The sequence below is a fragment of the Parasteatoda tepidariorum genome, chromosome 11 (assembly GCF_982258835.1).
Source record: "Parasteatoda tepidariorum strain Cologne lab strain chromosome 11, Ptep-v5.0, whole genome shotgun sequence".
NCBI classification, from domain to species: domain Eukaryota; kingdom Metazoa; phylum Arthropoda; class Arachnida; order Araneae; family Theridiidae; genus Parasteatoda; species Parasteatoda tepidariorum.
In genome coordinates, this window is record NC_141765.1 from 1,023,739 (window position 1) to 1,048,532 (window position 24,794).

A 24,794-nucleotide genomic window follows, 5' to 3' on the forward strand; every position below is an offset into this window, starting at 1 on the left:
CCAGTAGTAATTTTGACTTCTTTCATTTATTATAGCTTCGTACTTAAAAAAAAATTTATTGAAGTAAAAATTCATACCCAATGCAGCTACGAGAAGTTGATTACAGTATCTTTGTACAATAAATAAATAAAATATTTATATATAATTTTAAAATATTTATATATAAAATATAATATATTTTATATATATATATATATATATATATATATATATATATATATATATATATATTTCTTGTAAATAATGCTTAAAATATTTAATTGAAAAAATCTGCTGAGATATGTTTTGAGTTATCACTTTTGAAATATGAAAACAGTGTGTAAATGTCAATTTGCGATATCTACCAACTTAAAATTCTACACTTTTAAATTTTATTAATTTTTATTGCAATTTTTCAGATAAATTTTCTATCCTATTTCCTTTATCAATATTAGTGCATTTAAGCGTTTGATCTTCAGGTAATGAAGTAATTTGGGAAATTCTATACAAAATGCAATCAGATCCATTAAAATGGAACAATTGCTCAGTAATAACTCTACTTGGGACAATTTCTCTGCTTCTGAGCAAAAATTTAACACCTAGAACACTTTTCAGAAGAATACAAAATACTTATAAAAAAAAAAGCATAATACACTCTGAAAATAAAGGTTTTACTTTTTTCTTATGGCACATTTCAATAAAATTATTTTTTCTCTTGTGAAATAATGGATGTGGAATTTTTTAAAATAGCCTTGAAATATTTGAAGTATTTTGTATGCAATTTTTCTTTAATTTATTAAAAGTAATTAATTATGATGTTCTAAAATAAATTCAGGAAACATTTACAAGTTCAGACCATATATATATATACAGCTGATTTTTATAACCATTTTGAGTGTAAAAGGGGTTCTCTAAATCTTGTTTTTAATTTATAATTTTAGAATTGTTTTCAAAAATAAAGCCAGAATTAACATTAGCGGTCGCAGATTACTTTTCAAACAAGGAAGAAAATAAGCTTTTTGAAATCTGGTGAATCATCATTGAGGAAAGCAGGATTAAATTTAAACCTGATATTCAAACATTTGCCTTTCACATCCTCCCGGTTTTCTTAAGCAATTTACCAGATTTTATTGTTTTAAAATTTCGTATTAATGATTTTTCAGATTTTCATAACGTTTCTGCGTTAGTTTTGTTGAACTTTATTTAGCAACGCATGTATGAGTTTTCATTTAATTTTGCGCATCCTAAAAAAGAATATTAAAAACTGTGGTATCGGAGCTTCTTATATATGAGCTTATCAAAATATATGATAGCATATATATAAAAACTTTAGCTCAAATAATTAAGTAAGATTACAAAGAGTTTTAAAATTTTGTTAAATATTCTTCCCCAAACCATTGAATCAAATAAATTTTCTAAAAATGTTACTATTCCGTTCTCACCTTTTACCTGATGCGTGTAGAAGATTCGCATCATAATATATATTTGTAATTATTAGGTTTAAGATATCGATAAAAACTAAGAAAATACTTAATTATGGATCGCATTTTTCTATTATCCTTTGTATTTTGAAGCATTTTGCAATCTGATCCTTTCTACATACGCTGCTTCTCCAAATTATTTGACGGTCTAATAAAGTATTTTAGAATACATTCGATGCAAATGTGTCAAAAAATTTCACGCGACGTATAAAATTAACCAGTAAATAAATATAAAAAAGATATTTTGTTTCATATTAACTTTATTTCAACAATGGTTAAAAAATATAATAAACGCAGCGGGAACAATTTTTCGAAGAGACATTTTTTTTTTTTTTTAGAAACTAGTTAATTTTAGATAAATAATCTCTTTGTCGAGAACAATCAAAATGTAAAAAAGCTAAATACAGTTTTTTTTCATTCATAACTTATTTCCAAACAGTTTTGAGAAAAATAAAGACATTTCATCTCATACATTTATTATTTAACCGTGTAATTTTTAGATATGGAATGTCCTTAAAAGCTAAAAGAGTAAAATTGCATAATCTGCCACTTAATATTGTTATGCATTTGACGCAATCCGGTCTTATAAAGTCGAAACGAAATTTTTTTAAAGTTATTTGATAATGAAATAAAATAGTTTTCAACACCAGCCTTTGCTGAAATTTTAAAAAAAAATCGTACGCCATATTTCACACTAATTAGTAGTAAAAGAAGGATACATCGTCTGATATGGAAATTATTAGTTAAAAATTCTAAGAACATTTATCATAGGCTATCAAGTTTTATCAAGAAATTAATCCTTGAAACAAATCAGAATGTAAATTTTGAATTCGATAATGCTGTAAGTTATTTAAAATTATAAAAGAAAAAAAATCAATATTGAACTTTTGATTTCAACAAAGGTGTCTTTAAAAATTATTTCTCTGTATTAATGGAAAATAAAGGTAATTAAAAGAAAATTTATCTTTCGTAAATAGCAACTAACTCCAATTGTAAACTAAATAAATGCAACATTTAAATACAACAATTAACAATGATGCATAAATTTTGTAGCATTATTAAATTTAAACTTTTATTTTGCTAAATTACATATGAATTATATAATTTTTAATTCATAAAAATATTATTTTATGGATTTAAAGAAATCAAAAGTTTAGAAAAATTTTGGGATTGTGGCACGTGTTTCCTTAGGTCCCTTCCCTAGGAATTAATGATCCTAACAAATCAGAAAATAAATTTCGAATTCCAAATCATCCTGCCAGTTTCGCAGATAATTTGAATACTATGAGACAAAATTTATTTATATTACCGTGAATTAAAGAAATTGGTGGTTGTTAACTTCCAACGGTGAATGTTGACAATAACATAATCGCTTTGGTGAATGTCCGAATTATATACTTGCTCTGGTTAAGTGCAACTACCCGATATACATTTGCCCGGTATGCCCTATATCAATGTATTTTAAAGGTTCAGTGCCACTGCCCGGTATGTCCTACATCGATGTTTTTTTAAGGTCAAGTGCCACTGCCCAATATGCATTAAATCGGTTCTCCGAACACTGTTGTTTCACCCAATCTATCCCAAGATATTAAAATAGCGAATAAATTAAATAATATCAACGAATAAAGTAATATCAAATCGGATATAACAAATATTTCGGACATTCACCAAATCCACTATGTGATTGTTGGCATTCACCGGTGAAAATCGACATTCTCTTGATTTCAGTCATTTACGGTAACAATTATGCTGTAAAATATTTGTCAGAAAAAAAACGTAGTTATGAAAAGTATATATATATATATATTAAGTATATAAGTTAAGAATTACCAATAATACTTAGATTTTGTTTTGTTTCGCTAAAAAATTGTATTTGAATTAGTATGCATTTTTTTAAAAAAATCTTTAAATGATACTTTCAAGAATTGATAACACTTACATGAATGTGATAATCGTTAAATTAAAAACCATCTAAACTTTTTAAATTGTTAATAAAAAATTATATTTTAGGGTGAAAAAAATTACTTTGAAAAATTACATGCTTACTACGCATATGCTTAAACGAAAAATAAGAAGAAAGAAAAAAAACAAAAACAAGATCATTATTAAACTCTGTTAATTTAATTTCTGTCACGTATAGCATGTATGTAATCAAAATCATAAAAGACCAGTTAGTATGCCATAGACTAAATGGGGAACTAAGGATATTATTTGGATTACTAGATTTATTAGTTTGACTAATTGAATTATTACTATTTTTCTAATTAATTATGAATCCACTTATGCTGTGATTATCCTCAACAGTGACTCCTAAGATTTTGATAAAATTCTGACTGAGACATTTATTTGCGACACCAAAACATGAAGTTTTTAATCAAATTGCGACTTCATGTGCCACAAGCATTTTTAAAATATGTGAACAGAGTGTTCCGTTTCCTCGTTCTTAATATAAATTGTTTAAATATTTATTAAGAATTTAATCTAAATAGTACGCAATTAATTACGTACTATTTAGATTAAATTCTTAATAAAATAACCTATAATTATAGGTTATTTTATTAAGAATAATTATAGGTTAACCTATAATTATAGGCGACCGATAATTATAGCAAAGAATATAGAAAAGTTCTATAATATTCTTTGATTATAGGTCGCAGGCTAATATGCGAGGAAGTAACAAAAAGATAGTTGGAAACTATCGAGTCCCTAAAGAAGAAAAGATGAAAAAATGGCAAAACCAATTTGATTGCCTAATGATTCTTAGATATAGTTCTAACGATCTCCTTTCAATTTTTTTCTGTTTCACATGAAAATCAAATATGTGTCGTTATTTACCCCAACTGGGATTCGCTGGTTTTCGCAGATAATGTTTTGTTCTCGCTTAAATTTTAATTTGCATGAAATTTATTTGCATCCTCTGTCCATAGTTTCTTTTAAGTATAATTTTGACTATAATTCATTTTCCTTCTTCAGAAGAAGTTAAAAAGCTGAAGCGTCAAAACAACGAATTTTCGAAGGACCATTCTTTTTCAGAAAAGGCTAACATTACACACAAGATAATTTTTAAAGCTATAGATTAAGAATTAGAAAAATGTTTTTCCCACCCCCATTTGTTTAAATTATAAATATCTAAATCCAAAAACCAACTGATCATGTATATGTGACCAATATGTTTTGTTATTTTCACAGAATTGTAAATGCATGTGAATAATGCTTCTTCGAAGAATGTTTAGGGCATTTTCAGCGTGGGCGGAAAAGAAAATCTTGGATGTCAAGCTTTGTGCTCTCGAAATGGTGTTCAAGCACAGTAAAAACAACATAAACTACAATTCAATTCGTAATCAGTCCCGCAGTGGACTGATCGTTAAGACACGGTTCCCAGCAGATCACCGAAGTCAAGCATCACCGGCTACGGTCAGTGTGCGGGTGGGTGACCACTTGGATCAGTCTGCGTAGGGACTGAGGGTGTGCGGTATTGGTCCTCGTCACACTGTGCTGCCGTAAAGTGCTCGACTTCGCGCGCAGGTCGTCGAGCTACCGAAGCGGGGGTGCCATCCCCTCCGCAGAGGATCAAAATTGTGATGGCATGTCTTCGGATCATCCTCCGGGATGCTTCCCAGACCGTCGCCAATAGCCCATTGTGCAGCTCTAGTGCAACGTAAATTAACAACAACAACAATTCGGAATCAAATACTTTTGAAGGTAAGTGTAAAGCGAAATGTCAACATAACATCAAAGAATTTTTTCATACAAATTAAACTATTTTACAAAAATTATTTTTGTTTTAAGTTTTATGAAAGAAAGAAAAAACATTATTTAAATTATAAAAGTTTCATTTTCTTCAATAGTCTTTTCTATTTCGGAAAGATTTGCTGGTCCGAATATATTAGCAATTGTTTCCACACTTTATGACATAGTCAGTAAATTCTTCTTTTAAAATGTAAAAAATTTTTAAACGACTTATTTTTCAAGGGAAAAAAAAAATATTCATCCCTCCCAAAATTAAATTTTCTTTTTTGTGCACTCCTTTCTATTTTCATTTCATTGCTATAGAGATTTACTAATTCCATCACTAGATGGCGGCTCTGCATTAGAGCTCTGCATTTAGAATTGTAAAATTAAATTATCAAATTAATTATTAATAAGCAATTAACTAAGTTAATACATATTTCTAAATCGAGTTAAAAGCTTTATTAACTTTGAAAGTAAAAATACAATTTATTGTCCATTTTTTGTATTTTATTATATTGTTATATTCTAAATCAGAACTAGTACAACTAAACACTCAACAAAAAAAAAAAAGGGTAGTAAATTTTTTTTAAGCGCCAATAATAAGATAAACCACAAAAATAAGGTAACCCTAAAAACTAGTTTTTCGTTGCCATCGGGAAGATAGGACCTTCACTTCCTCTTACGGGTTCCTTATATCTACGGCACTAATGTTTGGAGGTGTTAAGCCTTCTGACATGCTTATGTTTATATTTTTTCCACACCTGCAAATTGTACGTTCGATGAAAAATATTTTTTTCTAAACTAATTAAAAATTTAAGAGCTAAGCAAGCTAACAAATAGATCATATTTGCATATTTTTTAAATATTAATTTGTCATGGTAGATTGAATTGTTTTTTTTTTTTTTCGAAATTTTAAATTGAAGATTTAGTATATCTACTAGATTGATTTAATATGTCTACTGAAGATTTTATAAGATCTCTAATGTTACTGATAGTAAGAAGTTTTTTTTCCGCAACCGTACAAGTTTGTAGTTATATATATATATATATATGTTTAATTATTATTTAATATTATGTTTAATGTAGTATTTAATTAATATATAATGTTTAAATTTCAAAGCAAAAGAATTGAATCATGAAAATTTTATGTATCTACATCTTACTTACCGAACCGAATAGCTCATTAATCAATTAATGGATAATTTCGGAAGGGTTTTTGATATGTATATATATATTTGCCAGAATTACGCCAATTTCCTATTGTTTTTAGTCCAAGTTTGTTAACTATTAAATTATATCACATTATTCAATTCTGATCTTCCCAAAGACCTTGTTTAGGTACTTTTATTATTTGTTTACTTTAATTGGTTCTGTGCACTATAACAATTTGTCTGCTCCTCTCGGACTAAAAAAATGTCTGAAAGACTTGAAATATGACGAAAATTACCTTTATTTATTTTTTGACAGAAATTTACCCGTTATATTTGAGTTATGCATTTAAATAATAACTTTTTGACATGCTCAATATACGCCGATAGTATCGTAAATTGATGTATTTTTCTGTTTTATTTCCTTCAGTTATTGATGTTGATTTTCACGTGGATTTTAAATATCCTGATAAACAACCTGTTAAATTGGAATCTTGTATTTGGGTACTTACTTTTTAAGTCAATAATTCTGTTGGAATTTTATCAGTTATTGCTACTGATTTCTCCATAGTTTTTCTGATATTTTTATACAACAGCCTAATCCAAAAACGAAACACTCATTTGAGGCGACCGATTCGGTGATGATTAGTTACAAAAGAAGAAGGAAATAATTTCTGTTTTCCCCCACCTCCCAGCAAAATGCACAAATGTTACATGTAATGTTATTTTAAAAAATTACACGTTCAATTTAAAGAAAGTAATATATAGTTATTTTTATTTTATAAACACGGCGCTTTTGTTATTTTAAATTAGTAACATACATGTTTATTATTATGAAAAGTATCTTGCAGAAAGATATTAGTGCTAGAGAGTTTTGTCGCAGATAGCTCTGCCTCAAGGATTCAGAGTATAACAGCTTTGATTATACCTATCATTTCAATTAATGTTGTTATAATGCTTTTTTAAATTTATTGTTGTGTTTTTGTCGGAGATAATAGTAACTTCGGTAAGTCATAACAACTTCTTGGAATTATTGATGGAAAGTCAGGGATTTGAAAATCTAAAATGTCGCAGATACCCTGTACATATCAAAATGAAAAGCAATCCATAGCTGAATATGTCCCAACTTTGCAACATATTTTAACTTATGTGATTCTTAAGTCAAATATGACTGTGATAAGTGTTTTGATGGTATAGGTATTTCTCCGCACACCATTTATGCATAGAATTCGTGATAATTGGATTCGTAAACATACAATCTGATACTGCAATGTTTAATATGTTTATGCGAAGGCCATTGCTTTGGAAGCTTCTCATATACAAAGTAAAGAACTAATGCAAGAACTCTTTTAGAGAATAAAGTGACTGAAATAATTTATTATAAAAATGAAAAATTTAGATAATTACTTCCTTCAGCAATCCCATGTCCATTTTACTTGTATGGTCTTAATTAATGATAAAATATGAGATGCATTTTGTAATGGTTATTAAAACATTATATATGTATATATTTTTTTTCTTCTTTCAGATATTTTGAAACCATCTGTAAAGGCTATCTATGCTCTTTTAGTTCAGCACCATCTTGGAATTGGGGATGACGTATTGTAAATTAGAATGAAAAGTAAAACACTGTTTTGAAAGCCTCTCAGCTGTTACAAACGCCATCTTGGGTAATTTTATAGACATTGAATTTTAAAATTTGTAATAAGACTTTACTTTTTCATGAGTTTATCTTGCACTAAAATGGATCAGTTATTCCTTAGATTAATTACCCTGGTCCTTCCTGTTTTATTTTGTTTAGTTTGTATTCTAAACTCTAATACTTTTACATTTTACAGCATTGTATGTTTCAAAGGTTAGCCACTCTTAAAGTTTTGTAATGTTTTCATGGCGTCTTTTCTCAACTGCTAGCTATCAGGGTTTGTTGATTTAAATCAGCTTGATTCAAATCATGATTTAAATCAAATGATTTTTTTTTAAATCATTGATTTTGAAAGTTAAAAGCAGTGTTTTAAATTATTGATACTTTTATTGTTTTCTTTTCTTAATTTTAAAATTTATTTTAAATAAATTGCTGCATTAATTAATTTTAGTTATTGAAATTACTTTCTTTCTTGGTGTATGTTAAATTCCAACACATTTGAAATTTCATTTTTAAAAATCTTTTTGATTCTTGAGATTGATTGGATAGCATTAAATGTGTACAGATTAAAGTACACATTTAATGCTGTCTTAATATAGACTTGCATAGCTGTAGAAAGCAATTAATAAACATGAATTTTTAAAAAAAAATGCAAATAATGTTAATTAAAATTCTACCTTTTGATTGAAAAAGCATGAAATTAAAATCTACATTATATTTTATTGGTGGAAAATGTATATTTCTAAAGCTTGAGGTTATATTAGAAGGGAAAAAAAGGGGGCTGGTGAATTCAGATGTTGTTTTTTCCTGATATAGTGTCATTCTTCCCTTTTAAGGCCCTTTCTACACTGAAAGACAAGTCAAATTGAAGGAGCTATGGGTGGGAGAATGGGAGGAATAGGCGTGGACATAGGGGGTGGAGATATACTGAGCGACCATGGAAGTCCGGGTTACATTTTTTGGCGAAACTCAATATTTAAAGGGTGCGCCAAAAATAGATCACACAACTACACTTATTACTTTTTCACTATTTTTGGTGTATAAAACGGAGGTAGTGTGATTCCTTGTTACTCCTCTTATTTATTTAATTATTTTTACACCATTCATATTTCGTCATCATTCCAAATATTGGTAATATCAAATAAAATTTAAAATAATGTATGACACTGTCTTTTATTCTTTCATATTAGGAATGCCTTAAAACATTTACTCTTGTCTAGAAAAAGATTTATATAATAAATATGGAGTTTCAATAGATCTAAAAAAATACAACTGAAAAATTAAATTATAAACTTTCAAAAATTTAATTTTAATGTATGAAAAATTTTTTATTTGAAAAAAAAAGTAAGTAACTTTTAAATAACACAGTAGTCATTTAAGGATTAAAAGAAAATACAACATAATGTGAAATTAATATTTTTACAATGTCTAAACAAAATAATAATTCATAAAATCCAAGTTTAAGTAAAATATAAAAGATAAATAGCGTAATTTCTTAAATGTGTGCTCCGTATATTTTATAAAACAATGTGTAATAACAATACTATAGACTAGTTTTTTACATGTTATCAGTTATAAACCGTTATACTAGATTTCTTTTTTGTTAAAGCTATCTTTATCATTTGAAATAGTGCTGCAATTCTAAGACAAGAATTTTGTTTTAAAATTTTTTAAACAGAACTAACGTATAGTTACCATTAAATTACAATTGACAAAAATCAAAGAACAAGCATTTTATCAGTGACCTCTACAATTTTTAACAATCACAGGTGGTACTTTAGTAAATGAATAAAAGGTAGCATATACTTTCAAATGTAAACATTAATAAGTTTACGAGCAAAACAAAAAGCAAGTAAAAGAAAAAAATCTATATATCTAACTGGTTCGAGAGGTCCTGGCTAACAAAATTATATACTTACTCTAGCTTTTGAATTGGATTCTTCAAAAATACTTGTAACAACGAGTTAGAGGATGGTGTTTTAACATGAGAGTTATCTTAATTTTATTATCTGCTGGGTCTTAAAAAATAGTAGTAAAAAATACATTTTAATATATCATTTCAAAATTAAGTACAATTAATTTCCTTTAACTTTAAATTAATAATTTTATAAACTTTTCTGCATTCAGGTATAGATACTTAAATTTTGTAGATGAAAATAGATGAAAAAAAGCAAACAAAACTGTTAAGCGAGTCTCGCTTTTTATAACACATTGCTTCGTTTCATTAGGAAAAATCCGAACATTTATTTACTAAAACGAGTACACTATTGCGGTAGTCAATCTTAAAACCGAAAATTAAAAATTTTCTTTCATTTTAATTTTTTACATTTTATTTTTATTACAAAAATTTTAACGCATCCCATAATTAGCGACACAGAAGAAGTACGAACCACTGAGCCTACATAGTTTTCAAATAAAACAGAAATCTTTGTACAAATTAAAGAATTTTTGATGAGTTGGGTTAAAAAATGTTTGATTTAAGTACTTCACAAAGCAAAAGAATAAGTAAAGCAAAGCAGTTTATACAAAGTAAAATATATCATAAAAACTAGATGAGAAACATTCAAGTAATTTTCTCTAACGAAATCATGCTTTATTAATACCCAAGTACAGATCTCGGCAGTTTTCAATTTATCTCTTTTTATTACATATAATATTGTCATTTTGATAATAATGTATTTTAAACAAACTCTACGTATTCCATGCATACTTTTCCAAATAAAAATGTTTAGCGGGTAGTAAAAGGGTATCCTCTTTTCTTTATTATTTTATTCTCAGACTATTTACAAAGACGGGAAGTAACACTCCCTCCTCCTTCTAGTTGAGGGGAGAGTAAAACTGGTTCTTGAGCCCCAACCCCTAAGAATTGTCTCCAAACAAATGCCAAGAAGGCTTTTGGAAACCAGCCTCAATCAGAACCATGAGCTTGTAGGGAATAAAAATAATTAGTTTAGTGATTATCCATAGTAATTTTTTTTAAATTTTTTAATGCTTTCATAATTTATAATATTATTTTTATAAAATTAGTTAATTTTATTATTAATATTTTATTATTTTCAGTTTATTCTACATTATAATTTGTTTAAATTATTATTTTTATTTTCGCCTCAATGCTTTAGCATGAAAAGCATACTTACTAAAATTAATTTTTAATATTTTTTTCTTCAAATTTTGTAAAAAAATTTAAAAATTAAAATCTAACTTAATTTGCTTTTTAATCCAAATGTATGACATACATAAAGAAATTCCATGATTAATGCAATTACTCTCACCTAATAAACATTAAAACTAGTAGACATTTACAATAAAACAAGCTAATCTGCTCTTGATGTTTAATTACAATCCATTTAATTACAAAAATGTATAAGATGTAGAAAAGGGATGAAAGAGTTGAAAACAAACGAAGATATTTATCTCAACTACATGTTTATAATGCCATAGTGTTTTAACTAATAAAATCCAATAAATGCGTTATAGAGTATTTGAAATCAAAATCTCGGATAATATCTAAGTGAAGTTCTTAAATCAAGTCATTGTCCCTTTTCATCTTTAGTTATATTATTTAATCAAGATGACAGATTGGGTCACTGAAGTATTCCTAATTCGATAACATCCTAACGAAATTAAATACTTAATATCCCCTCAAAAAATAGTATACTATCCCCTCAATATATATTGAGGGGATATTAAGTATTTAATTTCGCTAGGATGTTAAAAATAACAGGCAATTGCGAGGATTGGAGAATGAATCGAGTATGAAACAAAGCCTTCTAGTAATTCATATTATCACAATAAGAGGGTTGCTATTTATATTTCTGGTCTAATAATGAAGAAACAAATATGTAGAATCGAAATTGGTTTTATTGTTTTTCAAAATATTCTCCATGATGATCAATACACTGTTGCATGCGTTTGAACCAATTTTCAAAGCACTTTTTCCAGTCCGATTGAGGTAACTCCAAAACATGCGTTTTGAATGCATCAACCGCTTCTTCGGGGGTCGAAAATCGTTGTCCACGTAATTTATTTTCGATGTGTGGGAATAAGAAGTCATTGGATGCCAAATCAGGGCTGTACGGTGGATGACCCATCAGTTCGATCTTTCGCTCCGTCAGAAATGCCTTTGTTTGAGTCGATGTGTGAGAGCTCGCATTGTAATGATGAAGAATGATTCGCCTGTTCTTCTGCTTTTTTCGAATTTCTCCGATGACTTCTGTCAAACAAATGGTCGTGTACCATTCAGAATTGACCGTCCTGCGTTGCTCTAACGCCACTGTTGCCTCATGACCGTTAATGCCGAAGAAACAGGCAATAATTTGTTTCGATGTGCTTCTTCCTCGAACAACTTCTGTTGGTTTTGCCTCGTCTTGGAAGACCCATACAGTTGATTGCTGTTTTGTTTCCGGCTCATATGCATAGATCCATGATTCGTCACCTTGGTAGATGTTATACACAGCCTTTGATGTACCTTGAACGTATTATACACAGCCTTTGATGTACCTTGAACGTATTATACACAGCCTTTGATGTACCTTGAACGTATTATACACAGCCTTTGATGTACCTTGAACGTATTATACACAGCCTTTGATGTACCTTGAACGTATTTTTCCAAAATTTGCTTGCACCACCAATCGACACGAGCCTTTTTTTGAGCGTTTGTCAGATTATGCGGGATCCAACGCGAACAATTTTTTTTTTACGCTCAAATTTTCATGCACTATTTTATTGATGCTAGTCACACTAATGTCCAAAGACACTATCTCACGGTATGTCACATGACGATCTTGCTTTATCAGTTCACGCACAGCATCGATCTTTTCTGGCACAACAAGGGATTTTGGACGACCTGCACGGGATTCGTCCTGGATCGAACATCGACCACGATTAAATTCGTTATACCAATTTTTTACAGTGCTGTAGGATGGCGCTTTATCGCTGAATAAAGAATTAAGTTCATCGAAGCACACTTGTCTTGACAATCCACGTCGAAAGTTATGAAAAATAATGGCACGAAAATGTTCACGATTCAATTCCATTTTTTGAAAGAGAAGAACTTTTCAATTTACTGTCAACAACACAAATGAAGCTATAATGGTAAATCGTCTGCTGAATTTATGTTTAAAAATATCAAACTTTCGATTAAAATCGTCTGCGGTCGCCTAGCAGCACTTACTGTTGCCAAGGCCAGAAATATAAATAGCAACCCTCGTATATAATGTATTGCTCGATATGTGTTAATACATAATATATTGCTCGGTATGTGTTAATATATAATATATTGCTCGGTATGTGTTAATATATAATATATTGCTCGATATGTGATAATATCCTATATATAGACTATCAGCAGCGTTTATTTCCGATGACAACAGCCAACAATACATTTAAAATTTAGTGCAAAAGAAATTAAACTATAAAAACTGGGGTAATAGTGAAAAAAGTGAATTAGAACAATATCACGAGTAATTGAGTAGTTCCGGAGTGCGAGTATATGGAGAGCGACTGCAAACAGAAGGATGTACTCCCAATTTTCTAAAAATACATTGTAGAATCTGTGAAGAAGCTAACTATTTTCAATGATAGTTTAATTTATTCTGCTTCAAAGAGTGAAAAACATGAATTATATTATGTTTAACTTTTCACTCTTAAAAATAAATCACTTAAAGCTATTATATCGAATTTAGTTTTTAAAGTTTTTGAATAATATAATTAAAACAGGGGATCTGGGTAAATACCTTAACCATGATAATCCTAAATGGTAATAAAAATTACTATATATATATATGTATATATATATTGTGTGCACAACGGATGCTGTGAGTACTTTATTCTTTAGACATAACTCAGAAACGCATTTTCTTAAAAACAAATGCATAAGTAATTGAATCAGAAAAATTCTCAGAATGATTAAAGGGGCTAGGATAGCCTGGTTGGTAGGGCATTGAGCTCATGTCCAAAAGGTCGTGTGTTCGACCCCAACCGGCCGAAGATTCCCTGTGTTTACATGGTGACTGATGCAAGTTAAATCTGTCGATTCGTAAAGTCCTTCAGGAGTTTCCTTGTCTTTTGGATTGGTTCAAATTACAAGGCTATGGAGTTAAACATTAGTAGTCGTAAATTTAAAATTGGGTCAATTGTTCAACGATGGTTATAAAATATAATTATAAAAGATCAGTGGTAGCTCAGGATAAAAAGCTCGCCTCCCAAATGAGGAGAACCAATTTCGAATCTCAGCGATGGCTGGTAGATATGAATTTTGCACCTGGCGACACCCCAACCGCAGTACTGTTTTAAAATATATCCAGTGGTGGACGGACCCTGGGTTAGAGTCCCCTTGCAGTTGAGCTAACCGTATGTGCCGAATTAATTTGCACAAGGCTCTTTGCGCACATTCCAATGTAAAGGGAGCGAAGTAAGCAGCTACCGGCTGCCTCCCCTAAGTTTGTTGTAATACAGTAGTTGTAGTCGTGATTGTCATGTGAAAGGATTGCCTGCGGTCTTCCGCAGCTTGTGTGAACTTACCTCTGTTATGTAAATAAATGTTATTATTATTATAGTTCATCGTAGTTCAATTCGTCGTAATCGTGCACAATTTGGTGCACATGGCCGGGAAATGGCCTAAGAAACCACCGATTTATCATATTAGTTTTCGTCGTCGTTTTCGTTCGTCGTTTCGCTGCATGATTGGGGTAAGTTCGTTGCGTTTTCTTTTGGAATAGTTAGAAATGTTAAATTTCTTCATTGAATAATTTAGTCGTATATTTGAAGGTATTCGTTGAATAAGGTAATTTTGAATTATGGTGTAGTTTGAGAATTTTGAAATGCAATTCGTATAGTTAGTATGTGTTTAAATTTTCGTTAAAAATAGGAATTTGTTATATTATTGGAGATATTTGAATTATTGTATATCTTGCTTTCGATTTGTTTTAGATAAATAATTTTGTTGGATATTTTGAATGAATAGTGTTTGAATAAGGTTATTTCGAAATAAGGCATGGTTAGAGTATTTGGAGTATAATTCGTATTGGTTTTGATTTTCGATTTCATTTCAGAAAAGAAATTTGTTAGAATGTAATATTATAGAAGTGTTATTTAAATGGTTGTTGGTTACACTTTCGATTTAGGATTATGAATGTCAGTGTTTATTATTTGTAATTTTGTTTTGAATGCGTTTTATTGCATTTATTGTTGTTCTAAGAGTGAATTGAGGTTGTGTCTGTTATTTGAGTATTTGTTTTGTAATTGAAATAATAAGTTTAAAATGGATGCGGCAAAAAAGGCTTTGTTAGAAAGAACAATTAAAGCTAGGGCTGTTTCAAGATCGTTAGTAACGAAGCAAATTAAAAAACTTGAAGCAGAAATAGATAATAGTTCCGATAAAATAATTGTTAACGAAACATTTTTACAATTAGTTGCTAAATTTGAAGAGATGTGTAAACTTGATAAGGAAGTTCAGGATTTAATTGATATTGATAAGTTAGAAGAAGAAATTGAGAGTCGCGAAGATTATCGTGATAAATTTGTGTTGTGGAAATCTCGCGCTGAGCATTATTTAGCTGCAAACCCAAATACGGCTCCTCAAAATCTGGCGGAAACTCAACCATTAACTACTACTACAATTCCTCAAACTAGCCCGGTTTTAATAAACCAACCCCGTTTGCCCAAGCTTACTTTGGAATCATTTTCGGGAAAGAATATTAGTAGTTTTCCTAGTTTTTGGGCTAGATTTAAATCTGCAGTGCATGAGAATTCGAGTTTAAATGATATAGATAAATTTTCATATTTAAAATCGGTTGTTACAGATGATGCGGAATTAGCAATACAAGGTTTAACATTAACTTCAGAAAATTATGTAAAAGCGGTTGAAATTTTGGAAAAAAGATTCGGACGCAAAGAACTTATAATTGATTATCACATGAATTGTTTATTAAATCTGACCCCTGTCCGGAACTCGTTTGATGTTATTTCATTGCGTAAATTGTATGATCAGTTGGAAGTCAACATTCGAGGATTAGAATCCCTTGGAATCTCACCCGATTCTTATAGTTGTCTTTTGTTTCCGATAATTATGAAGGTTATCCCTTCTAGTTTAGCTTTAGAGTATAATCGAAAATTTGAAAAAGGGGATTCTAAGATTACTAATTTAACTCAATATCTCAGACAGGAAATAGAAAGTAGAGAAAGAACTACTGCATTGTTAAAGAATCGAAATGAGTCACAAATAAAAAGTTCGCCTTCATTTTCTAATAAATATTTCGATACGGCGCCACGCAGATACGCGAATATGAAACCTAAGTATCATTCGGAATTTCATCCCCCCTCTAATCATAACAGGCAGGCTGGGAGAGTATCGGCGACTGAATTAATGACATCTGCGGTTTTTAATTGTTTATTTTGTTCGGAAAAGAACCACTCTTCTGATTGTTGCGAGAATTTAAATGTTCAACAAAAAAGAGACAAATTAATTAAGGAAAGGAGATGTTTTTTATGCTGTAATATTTCTTGCAATGTAAAAATGTGTAAGAAAAATAATTGTTCGTTTTGTCAAGGGCGTCATGCACGTGCGATTTGTTTTAAATTAGAGAATTCTAAAAAACAAAATTTATGTTTAGATTCGAAAGAAAAGGGAGTTGATGTTAAAACTACCTGTTCAAATTCTGTGGTAAATAATAATAAAGGTGGGGTTTTGCTGCAATGCGTGAAGGCAGAGATTATTGGTAGCTCTTCGTCAGATAAAATATTTTGTTTATTTGATAATGGAAGTGAAAAAACATTTATTAAGAAAAACTTGTCTCGCAGATTGGGATTAAGGGTGTTAGGCTCAGAAAGGTTAAAAATATATTCATTCGGATCTAAAGTGCCTAAAAAACAAACTTGTCGTAAGGTAGAAATTAGGTTGAGGAATTTATTGAATGGAAATGAGGCGATGATTGAGGCAGTGGAAATCGAAGAAATTTCTAGAGCTAATATTACCCTTCCAAATCCGGATACATGGAAGGAAATGGAGTCAATGGGAATTAGATTGACATTTAGTAATGATGAATTGTTTGAAAATTGTGAAATTTCATTGTTAATTGGTCAGGATTTTTATTGGTCTTTAACAAAACAAATTAAAAGATTGGATTCCTCACTGGTTGCTATTGATACCAGTCTTGGTTGGTCTCTTCAGGGTAAATGTGATGAGCAGAGTGTTTGTACGTCTGTAAATTTGGTTATTAATGAAAATGAATTAATTTCGGCTGAATTAAGGAAATTTTGGGAGTTAGAAAATTTAGGAATATTTGACAAGGATTCGGTGAATTTAGGTAACAGAGATGAAGAGGTGCTTTGTGAGTTTGATAATTCAGTTAGTTTTGTAGATGGTAGATACCGTGTAAGCTTGCCTTGGAGACCAGGAATGAGAGAAGTGTTGAAAAATAATGAAAATATTGCTCGTAAGCGTTTTGAAAGGTTATGTTGTAGGTTTGGGATGGATCCAGAGTTGCATTGTGAATATAGGGATGTAATCGATGGTTACATTAAGGAAGGTATAGTTGAGCATACTTCATGTGATTCTTTGAGGGATAGTACGGGATTTTTTCTGCCCCATCATGCAGTGATACGCAATGACAAATCTACCAGTAGACTGCGTATTGTATTCGATGGATCTAGCCATGAAGATGGGTATGCCTCGTTAAATCAAAGCTTATTTACTGGTCCAAACTTACATCCTGATATTCTGGAACTTCTTCTACGTTTTCGGAAAAATCCTATAGCGTTTACAGCAGATGTAAAATCTGCATTTCTTCAAATTGAACTTGATATTCCTGATAGAAACTTTACTCGCTTTTACTGGGCAGATAGCTTGAATGGTAATCCCTACATTTTGAATTTTACCAGAGTTCTATTTGGCCTTAGACCTAGTCCATACCTTCTTGCAGCGACTTTGAAACACCATTTTAGAAAATACAAGGAACAGTTTCCAGAGACATTTGAGTTATTAAATAGCTCGATTTACGTCGATGATCTAATTTTGGGACAAAATAATATTGAAGACGCTTTAAGTACTTCCAAGGAGTGCTTGCAAATATTTAGTGATGCGGGTATGTTGTTACACAAATGGACCACTAATTCGAAAAATCTTGCTTTGTTATGGAAACAGGAAAGTATTGAAACACAGCACTCTAAAAACACGCTGGCTGATTCCAAACCTTCAATTAAAGTTTTAGGACTATCGTGGGATGCCGAAAATGACCTAATATATTTTGATTCGAAGGACCTTTTAAAATTTCTGTCTCGTAAAATAGAATCAAAAAGATCAATTTTGCGTGTAGTCGGACGAATCTTCGATCCTCTCGGTATACTAGGTCCATTCGTCATTAGATTGAAATGCCTTCTGCAGGAACTTTGGTCTGCAGGACTTGATTGGGACTCGGATCTTCCCCCTGAGCTACACCGCAAGTGGCAGAAGTGGAGTAGTGAGGCGGAGGGTTTGACTTATATTAAGATACCACGTTATTATTTGGGTGAACCGAATAAAAAATTAATGAATTTGGAAATGCATTGCTTTTCCGATGCAAGCAAAATAGCTTATGGAACAGTTCTTTATTTGCGCTTTGTTACTTCAGGTAATAGCATAGAAACTAGTTTTATTTGTTCGAAAAGTCGTGTAGCACCATTGAAATCGCTAACACTGCCACGATTAGAGTTGACAGCAGCCCTATTATCAGCCAGGTTAGCCAAACAAGTATCGTCTTGTCTTAAATTTGAAAGCAATGTATATTTTTGGACTGACTCACTTATTTCGTATTATTGGATACGTGGTGATTCTTCAACCTTTAAACCATATGTCAAAAATCGCGTTGAAGAAATTCAGACACTTTCTAATCCAAATCAATGGGGACATTGTCCAGGAAGAGACAACCCCGCTGACATTATTTCACGTGGTACATCCGCTACCAAACTATTGCATAGTGAATTGTGGTGGAATGGGCCAGCATGGCTCAAACAACCACCAGATCAATGGCCCAACCTCCAACCCAATTTTGATTTGGACTTAAGTTCAAAAGAACTGGAACATCGCTCCAATGTCCATGTGGCTGTTACCAAGCAGAGAGAACCATTTGTCGACATAAATCGATTCAGCAGTTTAAAAAGACTCTTAAGGGTAACTGCTTGGGTGTTACGATTTGTGAACAATGCTCGAAATATTAATAAATCTACAAACTCGTGTCTCACGGCGGATGAGATACAAAATGCAGAACAATTTTGGATAAAAAGTATTCAAAACGAATTTTATCCAAAGGAGATATCGACTTTAAAAGAAAATAAGCAACTTCGAAATAATTCTGAAATAAAAACTTTAGTGCCATACTTAGATGAGGACAATATATTGCGAATTACCAGTCGATTAAATGAAGCAGATTTGTACTTGGGTGAAAAGCATCCAATAATTCTTCCTCGGCGTAGTAAATTTGCCGAGTTGCTTGTGATTAGGGAACATGAACGTATTGCTCATTGTGGTGTATCGGCAACTTTGACTCAAATTCGAAAAAATTATTGGATACCTAAATGTCGTCAGCTAGCAAAATCAATCATTCGGCTTTGTCTCATTTGTAAAAAATATAATGCCAAACCAGCTGACCAATTAAGTGGACAGCTGCCTCAGGACAGAATTTCTCAATCTCCCCCTTTCCAAATTGTGGGAATCGACTTTACAGGAGCAATACTTGTAAAGGACAGACAAGACTTTCATAAGTCTTACGTCGCACTGTTTACGTGTGCAGTCACGCGTGCTGTTCACTTAGAACTTGTATCAGATATGTCAACTAAGTGTTTTCTCCTTGCGTTCCGGAGATTCCTCTCCCGTAGAGGAAACTGCAAGATTATATATTCGGATAATGCGCGTACGTTTAAGGCTGCTCAGAAGGAGTTAGCGTATTTCACCAATATTTTGAAGGACAGTGAATTTCGACACTTCATCGCAGACAAGGGTATCCACTGGAAATTCATTGTTGAACGTGCCCCTTGGTGGGGTGGATTCTATGAACGACTAGTTAAAACCATAAAAGAACCCTTGAGAAAAATACTAGGCAAGGCTCTACTAACATTCGAAGAACTTTCGACCGTACTCACAGAGATCGAATTAATTGTTAATAATCGACCTCTTACGTATGTCGAGAATAGTCCAGGAGAGCCTGAACCTCTCACTCCGGCTCATTTCCTCGAATTAGGATATGGACAATCAAAATATCCCCTCCATTTCATAGAACTATTAGATCCTACTACTGCAAGAGATTCCTACAGCAAAAGAAAAACTTACCAATCTCTCCTTGTTAAACAATTATGGAAACGATGGAAAGAACAATATTTACTTCAATTAAAAACTAATAACCAATTTAAAACTTCATCTATTCATAAAAATTTAAAGGTTAATGATATTGTTCTTATTGAAGGAAATGTTAAATCAAAATTGTTGTGGGAATTGGGGATCATTCAGGAAATATTTTTAGGTAGAGACAATTATGTCAGATCTTGCTTAGTTAAAACTTCTAAAGGCAGTTTTAAAAAACCTATACAGCTTCTTTATCCTTTAGAAATTGATTGATAAATTTTACTAATTTTGTTTCTATTTTGCAGATAAGAGTAACTTAAATAATTCACTTCTTTTTTAACCAGTTTGAAAGCTTTAAGTATGTATACACGTTTAAAATTATTTTGCTCTTTGTAATTTAGTAGAATTTTTCTTATATATTCAATTTGCATCGTTAATGTATGTTTATTGTACCTATAATAATTTTTTGTAATTGTTTGTGAATAGTCTCATTATGATAACAGTTTTAGTCATATCTTTGTTTTGATAAGTATTGTCGTAAATGCTTAAATGGTATTAATTAGGTGAACATTCTGTTCACCGGTGGGGTGTGTGCCGAATTAATTTGCACAAGGCTCTTTGCGCACATTCCAATGTAAAAGGAGCGAAGTAAGCAGCTACCGGCTGCCTCCCCTAAGTTTGTTGTAATACAGTAGTTGTAGTCGTGATTGTCATGTGAAAGGATTGCCTGCGGTCTTCCGCAGCTTGTGTGAACTTACCTCTGTTATGTAAATAAATGTTATTATTATTATAGTTCATCGTAGTTCAATTCGTCGTAATCGTGCACAATGTAAGAAGTTTTCGTAGTTTTTCTCTCTATGTACAGCAAGCGTAAGTTAGTACCATCAAAACACCTTTCACGGAGACTAGTTTCTCCCAATGCTTGATCCAAGAGTCTTCTGGGTTGGGTTCAAAATTACAAGACTATTAAATTGAACAATGATATTTGCAGACTGAGAACTAGGTCGGCTTTTCAACGCCGGTTATGAAATTAAATAAAATAATTATAAAGAGAGCTACGGAGGCCCAGGGGATAAGACATACGCTTTCCAATTTGGAGACCCAGGTTCGAGCCCAGAGGTGACTGGTTGATACGAAGTTAGAATTCCATCAGGGTTAGAATTCCATTTTCAGTTGAGCGAAATGTGGGAGATTTTTGTGGTTTTCTTCGCCATGTAATGTGAATGCCGGTTATTAGTTTAATGAAGCTACGAAGGTTAGTTTGTTTCAATGCTGGATCCAGGAGTTCCATTGAGTTCTGGTTTATTGTTTTAGATTAATCAGCTTCGAAATGATAAGAGACTTTAAAAGTTATAACTAATTAAAATAAGGCTAACATTGATTTTATAAAAAATTTGCTGTATAATTTCTGATTAAAATACGTATTTACAAACTAATTTAATCTATCATGATTAACTTAATATTAGTCGATTCTTCACTACTTGTGAAAGTATTGAATGTCTGTTATATAAATTGAGAACAAATCGTTGAGCGTAGTAAATGGCATATAAATATTTTCGGCATGCTCATTTAAAATTTCTTCAAATTTAAAATCTTTATTGTAAGAAATGTACTCACAATATTTAAAAATATGAATTTGTTCTCAAAATATTTGGCAATCCTTGGTAGTTTAAAGTTATTGTATGAAAAAAGGATTGACTAGAAATTAAATGGTTATTAGAAAACGAAGCAGGGGTATTAGTTTATCGACATTTCAGTTGCTGATAGATATTGTTCCATTTTTTATGGAAGATTCCGATAAAACAAATACATTGAAATGTTTTTGTGATAAGGAGAGCTATATATATATATATATATATATATATATATATATATATATATATATATATATATATATATATATATATATATATATATATATATACACAGTAGAGTCCCGATTATCCGAGTTAATGGGGACCGCAACAAGCTCGGATAACTGAAAAACTCGGTTAAAGCGAAGAGTATAAAAACGGAAAGAAAAAGAGAAGGTATAAATGTAATATATTTAAGAAATACAAAATGTATACGAGTATACCACATACAATTCATATTATAATTAAAAAGCTTACTTAAAAACTTTTAAAAAGCATACTTTACGAGAATTAAATAGTTTTTACTTAAAAAAAGTCCTTAATCGTTTTTCGTTCTACGTAACTTTGGCGCTTTTCTGTAATAATGTTTCGCCGTTTTTAGGGATAACAAGAAGGCTGGTGTCGCCTCTTTTTGTTGTTCTATATATTCAATAGTACATTCGATAGCTTTTAGTTCATCTGTATGAGAGATTTTTATATGCTGATTTTAATAATCACTGTCTTCATCATCTTCGCTAGATTCATTATCATTATTGACGATATTAACGATAATTTCATCAGACCAAGTTGTTGGATTTTGTTTTTCTGAGTGTTTGGAAGATAAAATTCAGATTTATTTTTCAGCGGTTTTTTTAAAAATAAACTAGAATAAAAAAAAATCCTTGAAATATTTGATAGCTCGGTTAAAGCGGAAACTCGGATAATCGGGACTCTACTGTATATATATATACCTACCTATCTATATACATACATACATATATTATGTATGTATGTATAATAATCGGTCAAAATAATCGAAACAATCCACTACTAATGATTTTTTCATATTTTTCAAGGAATACTTAGAAAATTATTTTAGAACTTTTGAAGTGTTAAAGTCATGCGTTTTCTCATATATATTAATAAAGTTTAAAGCTTTTAGAGATTTGAGGGACCGGTAAAAAATTAGGAACCAAGAATAATGTTTTTGAATACCTTATTCGAAAACAATAAGCGAAAAGCTTGTGAATCATGTCAATAACGTTGATTATCATATAAAATAACAATCGTATACATACTAATATAATTAAACTTCTGTTATAAAACAATCTGATTTTTTTAATATTTTGAAAAGTTATTTTATTATGCATCAGAAAGTCTTATTTTAGTTTTATTATACATAAAAGCTAAGCAAGCGAGGCATCTTAGTTCATAGTAGTCCACCATCTCATTTTAGTTGAAAGATCGTCTTCTCCCCTATATTTGTCCCTGCTAGTACAACTAGACATTTGAATAGCCAGAAAAAAACCGGTTTTATGCATATACCCCATAGTAACAGGAAGAGATGGATACAGTTTCTTGTTTTTCTTATATTCATTATTTAACTTATTTCCTTTTTCTTTTTTTTTCTTTTCAGTTTTCGTTTCTTATACTGTTTACGCTGTTTCGAAAATATAAAGTAAACGCGCGAGGGAGGCGAGATGCGAATACATGGGGAGGGGACATAAAGATTGTATACAGCTGGAAATTGTATTAGTATAAATTATTTATTTCCGAAATCTTATCAATAATGATTTACTATATTTTATTATTTTCTTTAAAAAAACTGGCAACTGTCAGGGAAAAAATTAAGATCGTAAGGAATAAAATAAGATTTCACTATTTGTGATTACAAAATATTCATCAACATTAATTTTTTTCGGATAAAAAAACTGTCCCGTATCTTTATTATAACTGTCCGAAAATATATTGATATTTATGGATTAAAAATAAGAAATGATTTTCTTACCGGTTTCCAATATTTCCATTTTTTTTCCTCCCTTCTTTTACTTCTTTTTTTTTTTTAGTAATTGTCGTTGAACAGCCAACCCAATTTCCAGTTTATGACTACCAACTCCGTAGCCTTGTATTTTTGAAAGCAATGCAGAAGACAAAGTAACTCTTCAATCAAGTATTGGGAGAAAATTTGCCTTCGTGGAGAACGTTTTGAAAGAACTAACACGTCTTTGCGTTAGATGGACATGAAAACCACGAAAACCTACCACGGATAGTCCTAACGGATCCATGATCCGTCTGATTTTTTATTAGCATTGCGCTCGGTGTGAGCCGTGGGCGGATTTCGTATGACCAACCAGGGGTCTGTCCAGACATTTTGTGAAAGGTCCGTTTTTGTAAAATTGTGAAGAAAATTACTCGTAATTTGTGAATATAAAATAAACGTTAAGTCACATTCTTTCAACCAGGGTCCGCTTTTGTGAATTTGTGCAAATAGGGTCCGTTATTGCAAAAAAACTTTGTCAAGGAGTTTTTAAATTGTAAAGACATACAAGATTATGCTCAACACTGTAAAATTATAATTAAAAAAGTTAAGTTTTAAAAAATAAACAGCAGTTGCAGCTCCTAAATTAGCGATGCAACATACAAATATTTCGTATTTAGCCTATACTGCTGAATGCAGAATATTCATGACAAAATTTAGTTCGTTTACATCTGTCTTTCTTCCCCCCCCCCCTTCCTGGGAAGGGTTTATTCGATTAACAAAACAATAATGAAGATAAACAAATTTGTCAAGGGGTCCGATTAAAGGATAATTATTTTGTGAAGGGTCTGTTTTTAAGTTAAAATATTTTGTGAATGGTCCGTTTTTATGAAAAGATATTTTGT

The 24,794-nt window shown here is 30.9% G+C and overlaps 1 long non-coding RNA gene across 4 annotated transcripts in view; it reads left to right on the top strand.

The window, feature by feature from the left end:
- The first annotated feature begins 5,838 nt into the window (after nucleotides 1-5,838).
- Nucleotides 5,839-24,794, top strand: part of LOC147801151 (uncharacterized) — a 28,372-nt gene continuing 9,416 nt past the window's right edge. Inside the window, exons 1-2 of one of the 4 annotated variants that reach the window (XR_015430326.1) lie at nucleotides 5,839-5,962; nucleotides 7,869-8,010. This is a non-coding gene — a long non-coding RNA (uncharacterized LOC147801151). The other 3 variants (XR_015430323.1, XR_015430324.1, XR_015430325.1) reach the window with 3 other exon arrangements.